Raw genomic sequence first — 8,257 nt, 5'->3', positions numbered from 1 at the left:
GAGAGAGAGAATTATTTTTATTGAATTTTATTTATTATTATTATTTTAAAAATTGCTACATGGCACACTCACCACAGACACAGAGAGAGAAAGAGAGAGTGAGAAAGCAAGCTGCCGGGTCTGGGACTCAAACTGTAGTCAGTCATGTGGGGATCCAGCACTCCAGCTATGATGCCATCTGCTGGTCTGAATCATGATATGTTTTAAAAGACTGAAATCATACCAAGGACCTTTTCTGATCAAATTGAAAGAAGCTAGGAATCAGTAACAGAAAGAAAACAGAAAATTTATGAATATGTGGAAATTAAACAACCAGTGGCTCACAGAAGAAATCCTAAGACATATTAGAAAATATTTTGAAACAAATTAAAACAAAGTGAGAGCAAACAAAACAAACAAAAAATCCCACCAAAATCTAAGGCAGCAAATGCAATACTGAGAGGGAAAATTATAAACAAATACATTCATTTATATATATTAAAAGAGAAAACTTTCCAATCAATTACCTAACATTATGCCTTAAGAAACCAGATAAAGAAGACCAAATCCAGCAGAAGGGAAGAAAAAATAAAGACTAGGTTGGCCAAAGAACAAGTGAAACCCAAAGCTATAGAGAAAAAAATAAAGATTAAAGATATATGAAATAGAGACTAGAAAAACAAAAACAAAAGTTGATTTTTTGAAAAGAGCAACAAAACGCATAAAACTATCTAAACTGACAAGAAAGAGAGAGAGAAACTCGAGTTATTAATGTTGGAAATAAAAGTGGGTACATTACCACCAATTTAACAGAAATAAAAAAGGTTTGTTTTTGTTTTCAGTTTTGCAGTAGGGCACAAACACCCACCAGGGAGATAGAGAGGAAAGTGAGAAATCACCCCGGAGGGGATGGCCATGCCGCAGCTCCTTCTCTGTTTCTCGTGGGATTTCGGTCATGCACATGTACCAGCGTGGTTTTCAAGTTGTTGGGTCCGGGACTCGAACTGCATAGTTGGTCATAGGGATCCAGCCACCTTACCCTCTGCACCACCTGCCAACCCCTCCTGCCCAAAAGGGTAAAGGTTTGTAAGAGAATACGACGGGGGGAAGGCAGTGGCACAGCAGTAATGACCCTGCATCCCCGTGGGCAAAGTCCTGGGTTCACATCCTGGGACCTCCCTGAGCACACCGGGGAGTGTGTGTGCCTGTGACCTGGGCCAGCTGAGACTGGGGGTGGACGACAGCGTGGGGACTTTGTTGAGAATCTCTATCTCTCTCACTCTATTTGTCTCTCTTTCATGTAATATATAAATAAATAAACTTAAAAGAGAGAGAAAAAATACTATGGGTTATGTTTTTTTTTTTTTTGAGAGGTTTTTGCTATAGGGCACATGCACTCACTAGAAAGACAGAGAGACAGAGAGACAGAAAGTGAGAAATCACCCCCCCAGGGGATATGGCCACGCTGCAATCCCTTCTCCTCCATTCTCCTCTCGGGATCTTGGGCACGCACACACATGTGCCCAGCGTTGAGTTTAAGCCACCGGGTCTGGGACTTGAACTGCAGTCAACTACATGGGAGTCCAGCACCCTAGCCATTATGCTAACTGCTGGTCCCAGATACTATGAACATCTATACACCAACAAACCAGAAAACCTAGATAAAACAGAAAAATTTCTAAAAACACGATCTACCAAAACTAAGTGATGAAGTAATAGAAAATCTGAATAGACCTATAACAATCACTAGTAAAGAGATTAAATCAGCCATCAAAAATGCCTTAAGAGGAGGTAGCCAGTGATGCGGGGGGTAAAATGTGGCAGTCTGCAAGGTGGTCTCACATGGAGAGTTTCTGGCCCAGGTCCAGAGGCTCTCCTGAGTATGCTGGGCACACGCCTACCCATGACCCAGGGCTGTCCGGGCATCTGCGCACTGTGGGTAGGTCACAGCAGGAAAGGTCCTATTGGGTGTGTTGTCTCTCTCTGCCTGTCTCTCTCTCTTGCTCATGAAATAAATTAAATAAATAAACATTTTTTAAGACTTTTTTTTTGCTATAGGGTGAGAGACAGAAAGTGAGAAATCACCCCCCACTATGGGGGGATGGCCATGCTGCAACCCTTTCTCCTCTATTCTCCTTTCAGGATTTTGGGCCAGCACACACACACACACACACACACACACACACGTTTCTAGCTGCCAGGTCTGGGACTCAAACTGTGGTTGGCCAAGTGGGAATTCAGTGACATAACCATTACTCCATCTGCTGATCCTATGAATAAACTTTTTAAAAATAAAAATAAATAAATGTCCTCAGAAAGAAAAACCCAGGACTACATGGCTTTGCTAGTGAATTCTACCAAGTGTTTTAAAAAGAATTAACACCAACTCTTTCCAAACGCTTCCAGAAAAAAACAGAAGGGAAACACTTCATAACGAATTCTAGGAAACTGCATTAACCAAAATCTGATACCAAAATCTGATACCAAAATCAGATGAAAACCCTGGAAGAAAACTACAGACCAACTCCTTTCTGAATATCCTCAAACAAAGGTGCAAAAACCCTCCACAAACTGTGAGCAAAGCAAATTGAGCACCACCTTGTAAGGCTTACCAGCCTGCCCGGCAGTGCAAGAACGGTTCAGCCTACACCCAACAAGCACACCGCTTGATCAGCATGGTGGGGCTGACGCAGGAAAGCAGTTGACAAAATACCAGCACTCTTCTTGACATGAACATTCTATCAGTGGGGACCCTGGGTGCCACCATCTGGTGCCCTGCATAAAGCACGTGCTGGACATTTTGTCCCTAACAACAATGATGGCCTTGGGGCTTTGAGGAGGTGCGGAGGTCACGAGCACTCCATTCGGTGGGCAGAGTTTTGCAGACTACCAAAGGTTCGAGCCATGAGTCTGCACTCTCGCTCTCCTCCTCCTTCCACCTTTCGCCATGACACCGTGACAGCAACACCAAGACGCCAGCCTGCGACCCCGGTCTGCCCAGCCTCCAGAACTGGGCCAACAGCTCTCCGCTCCTTTGAGTTCCCCGGACTTGGGCGTTCTGTGACAGTGGCACGAAACGGGCTAGGACAGGTACAGTGATGAGAGTGAGGCTGCTGCAGCCACAAGTCCCGGAAACACGAAGACAGCTCATGGATGGAAGAGGCTGGACAAGAAGAACACGGAGGGCCAGACACATGTAGGGTACAGAGGGCCATCTGCTGAGGGCTCAGGAGAACAGAACTGTAAGTGGTCACGATCAGACTGCTGGGAGGGGCCAGCAGGAGGCGCAGTGGTTAAGGCACTGGAAATGAGGAACAAGGTATTGCAAACTGAAGAGAAGTCATCACTGCTATGAAGTGGCAAAGATCCTTGGCTAAATGGTGTCCATGCCCAAGGGTGTAAAATGCAGCATTTAAGCACAAGGAACTAGGTTATCTAGCAGAAAAAAGTATCTAAACTGCAAAACATTCAGAGTCGTGTGGCCTTCTATTTTTTTTTTTTTTTAAAGAAGGTTTTTGCTATAGGGTACATGTGCTTGCCAGACAGGCAGACAGAGACAGAAAGAAAAAAAGAAATCACTCCCCAGCGGGGATGGCCACGCCTCAATCCTTCTCCATTCTCCTCTCGGGATCTTGGGCACGCATGTACATGAACCCAGCACAAGTTTTAAGCCACTGGGTCCAGGACTGGAACCGTGGTCAACTACATGACAGTCCAGTGACATAGCCATTATGCTAACTGCTGGTCCCCTGTGTAGCCTCTTTTAACTGTGTAGAGTAGGATGAAGAAGGAACGATTTAAAGGTGGAATTTACAATTAAAAGGGAGACAGAGGGACCAGACAAGGGCACTGTGGGCACACAGCACTCTGAAGGTCCCGAGTTCACACCCAGACACCTCCATGAACATGCCAGGTAAGCACAAGCCACGTCTGGGGGTGGCTACAGCTAGGGGGAGATCGCAGTGTGAGGAACCTACTGGGGCACCTGTCCCTCTCCCTCTCTCTCTTGCTCATGGAAGAAAGAAAAGTGGGTGGGGACAGAATGTAGGATTCCAAGGGGACTCCGGTCGATGGCATGGCAATGAAAGAGCATTTCAGGAGAAGGCACGGGGACCTCTGACAAAGAGCTTAGCATAATGACTATGTAGCTGGACTCCCATGTAGTTGACCGCAGTTCGCGTCCTGGATCCAGTAGCTTAAAACTCACGCCAGGTGCGTGTGCGTGTGTACCCAAGATCCCGAGAGGAGAATGGAGGAGAAGGGAATGCGGTGTGGCCATCCCCCCTTGGGGATGATTTCTCGCTTGCCGTCTCTATGTCTCTCTCTGTCTGTCTGGTGAGTGCACGCGTCCTATAGCTAAAAACTCTCCAAAAAGAAAAAAAAGAGCAAAATCAGACGCTAGTGCAGACCAGAGAGTGGTCATCGATTGCGAGTGCTGCCCTCCCAGCCCTGCCCGAGGGCTCGTGGCCCAGGCCGGCCCAGGCCGGCCCCCAGCCTCAGCGTGGAGGTGCAGGTGCAGCTTCTCTGCACTCAGCCCGGGTTCAAGCACCCAGGTGCAGCTCGGCCCGCAGCTCCCAGTCTGAGGCTTCGTTGTTTGTGGGCGCGGGTGCCCTTTCCTCTTTCTCGCTGCTCTCTTTTAGAGGCGAAACGCCTAGGCTGTGCCCGTCCCCACTGTATTCCGGACGCCATGTCACCTGTCCCATTGTTGGGCTCACTGCTGGGAAGGATCTGCCTCAGGATGAACCGTGCCTGTGTCTCGGCCTACGGGATTCAGGTGAGACACAAGACTGCTGAGTTGATGCCGAAATGAGTTAAGACTTTGGGCAATTAAGACGGATGCTCTTTTTAAAGTTTAGTTATTGTGAGAAAGAGGCACTCCCCCCAAAGAGGATCTTCACACTGCAATCCCCCAGGCTCGGCCAGCCCAGTCTACAGGCACAACCATGCAAGCCTGGCATGCACTGGGGTCCGGGGATGCGAACCCCAGACCTTCCCATGTGGGAAGAGGCTGCACTACCACTGCATTAATACCGGCCCCCTGAATGCACTGACAGGGCGACCAGGGCGAACGCTATGCTCTGTGTATCTCACAAAGCACCATGCAACAATACTGGGGTGGGCCCGCGGGAGGTCCAGGCCATGTGGCCTGGTCCTCCCCCACCCCCGGCGGTCGACGCTGTAAGGCTGTGCGTCCGCGCTCCCACACTCTCTTGCCCTCTCCCGCCCAGCTGCTTGCATCATGGATGGCACATCGTGGGATGGCACAGAAAGGAGGCCCTTACCAAACGGAGCTGCTTGGTCTCGAACTGTCAAGCCTCTAAGACCATGAGCAATACATTTCTGTTCATCATAAATCACCCAGGCCTTGGGACAGCCCATGACCTAGTGATTAAGAGAGCCAGACCACCCATGCCAATTGTGTGGTTCAAATCCTGGATCCGGCGGTTTTGAAAAATGTTCCTGGTGTGTGCGTGTGTGTGTGTGTGTGTGTGTGTGTGTGTGCGTGCCCCAAATACCCACTGGCTGGAAACAGAGGAGAAAGGAGTGCGGCATGACCATGCCCACCGAGGAGTGAATACTCTCTCCCTCCCTCTGGCAATTAAAACACACGCACATGAACACACACACGCACATGGGACCAGTAGGTGCATGATGGTTAAGGTGCTGGACTCTCACATGGTCAACCATGGTTCACATCCTGGACTCAGTGGCTTGCAAATCACACCAGGCACATGTGCATGTGTGTCCAAAACCCTGGGAGGAAAATAGAGAGGGGATTGCAGCACGAACATCTTCCTTGAAGGGTGATTTCTCACTTTTCCTCTCTCTGCCACTGTCTGGTGAGTGCACATGCCCTATGGCAAAAACCACACACACACACACACACACACAGTGAGGGCCAGCCAGTGACAGGATCCCACATGGTCAACTGTGCAGCTCAAGCCCTGGACCTGGAGGCTTAAAAATCACACTACGTGCATGTATGACCAAAATGCTGAGAGAATGAAGGGCCTGTGGTATGGCCATCCCCACTGGGGTGCTTTCTCATTTTCTCTCTCTCTATTGCTCTCTCCAGTGCCCTATGGCAAATTTTTTAAAAATGTGGTATAAACATATGTAAAATGGAATATTATTCAGCCATAAAAAGGAGTGAAATTCTGATACATAGATGTTACCACATGTATAAACTTTTCACATTATGCTCAGTGTGATAAACCAGACACAAAGAACAAATATCGCCTGATCCCACTTTCAAGCAGGCTGTAGTTAGAAGAGTGAAGTTCACAGAGACAGTGGGAGAGCTTTCCAGAGGCGGGCGAGTGCTCAATGTCTGCCAGGCACAGAGGGTCTGTCGGGGTGGTGAGAAGCTGGAGGCGGATGGTGGGGCTGGCTGCACGGCACCGTGAATATATATACAATGCCACGGAAACGGCTAAAATGGCAAATTTCTGTTCTGTATATTTTACTGCAAAAAAGGTGAACAGGTAAATCTGCTGGTTTGTCATACGAGGACCATGACTGAGACTAAACGAGCTCTAGAGCCGCGCAGGGCCACGGGGCCACCTCCAACGTGTAACACTAGGTAAGAGAAGCCCGCCTGAAAGGGGCGGGCTTGGCAATCGGCCCGCCCAACAACTTTTGGGTGTACTTCCTTTCTTTCCTTTCCTTTCTTTTCTATTAAACTTTCTTTTCTGCTTCATTCATGGTTACAATTTCATTTTGCACTTAGGGACAGATCTCTAATTTTAGTGATCTGGACCCAAAGAACCAAGGATTTCACAACGCAGCTCAACACTTTCCCATCTGTTAACATAAATGTTAACGGATGGAAAGACACTCCAGAAAAAGCAGAGCCAGGAGACACTGCGTGGTCAGCAGCTGCAGGGGCCGGGAGCAGGGAGGATGGCAGAGCAGAGGGCTTTTAGGGCTCGACCCCTTCCTGCACTCACAGCAAGGCGGAGCGATGGCAGACGCGGGACATCGTGTGTTGGTCAAGCCCACGGAAAGGACAACAGAAGTGAACCGCAGTGGAACCATGGAGTCGGTTAGGGATACAGACATCAGCTATGCATGAACCATGCCAACCGTGCCACCCTAACACAGGGTGTGAGAAATGGGGCGTGGGGGACCCCTGCGCACCGAGTCCTCTGTAAACCCAAACCACTCCAAATACAAAGTCTGTTAACTGACAGGAAAGCCTAGCTGGGGTGGGACAACCAGAGAAGGTGCATGAAGCAACTTTCTGGGATGATGGAGATACTCTGTCTTGACGGAAAAATCTGCCTGGGCTGGTAATGACAAGAGTACAGACGTTTGTCAAATGTATCCAACTGTTTACTGAAATAAGTGCATATGCTTATTAAGTGAATTAGTTATCCCTCAATAAAGCCAAAAAAGGGGGCTCGTCATGCTGGAGAAGCGGGGCCCCTCTCTAGTTCCACCCTCGGGGCCCAGGCTGGATAGATCTTCCTCCCAGCTGGCCTTTCTTCCCCCAGAAGATGGTCTCCTACCTTCAGAATTCTCCCCGAAAGCTGTGCTCTGGGCTGAACGGGCCTTGCAGACTGAGGCCCGGGGGATGGCGGCCCCACTCGGCCCAGCAGCCCATGCCAGGAGCTCCAGGAGCACTCAGACCAGGAGGAAGGGCAGATCTGTTTTCATCCTTCAGGGCCCGGTGTAGGTGGGGCAGGCTTTTACCAAGATACCCCATAAATGTGTCCTTACCCTCAGACACCAGCCCTTCAGGGAACAATGACTGAGGGGTACTCCAGTTGACACCTGTGGCCCTCACCCTCTGCCTGAGGCCATTCACCAGGGTACACGGGACCATTGCTGGGGGCAGGGACCACTGGCTGAGCCTGTGCCCACTCTGAGTTCCCCCAAAGGGGACATGGCCTGGTTAGCAGCCCTGACCCTGGTGAGGAAGATAAGCTCCTGGATGCTAAGGCCACACGCTGGCTGTCGGAGACGTGGCTCGGGTGCCTGCAGCCTGGCTCTGTGAAGGGTTAAAATGAAGACCAGCTCAGGCCCAGGAGCAAGCCAGTGCACAGGGAGTCTGTGTCCTCCGCCTACCTATAGTCTTCACCCTCCACCCTTCAGCCCTGCAACGGGTGCACCACCTCCCTGTTCTCACGCAGGGAAACTGAGGCACAGTGTGAGGATGGGGGCCCGACCCAAGGTGGCAGCAGCTAGGAAGTGACAGACCCAAGGTCGGGATGCAGGCATAGCCATGTTGGGGACTGCCCTTAGCACCTCGACTTTGCCCCTCTACACTGATCAG

Source organism: Tupaia chinensis, unplaced genomic scaffold (genome assembly GCF_000334495.1).
Source record: "Tupaia chinensis unplaced genomic scaffold, TupChi_1.0 Scaffold138619_1, whole genome shotgun sequence".
Lineage (NCBI taxonomy): Eukaryota > Metazoa > Chordata > Mammalia > Scandentia > Tupaiidae > Tupaia > Tupaia belangeri.
This window is presented reverse-complemented; position numbering follows the sequence as displayed.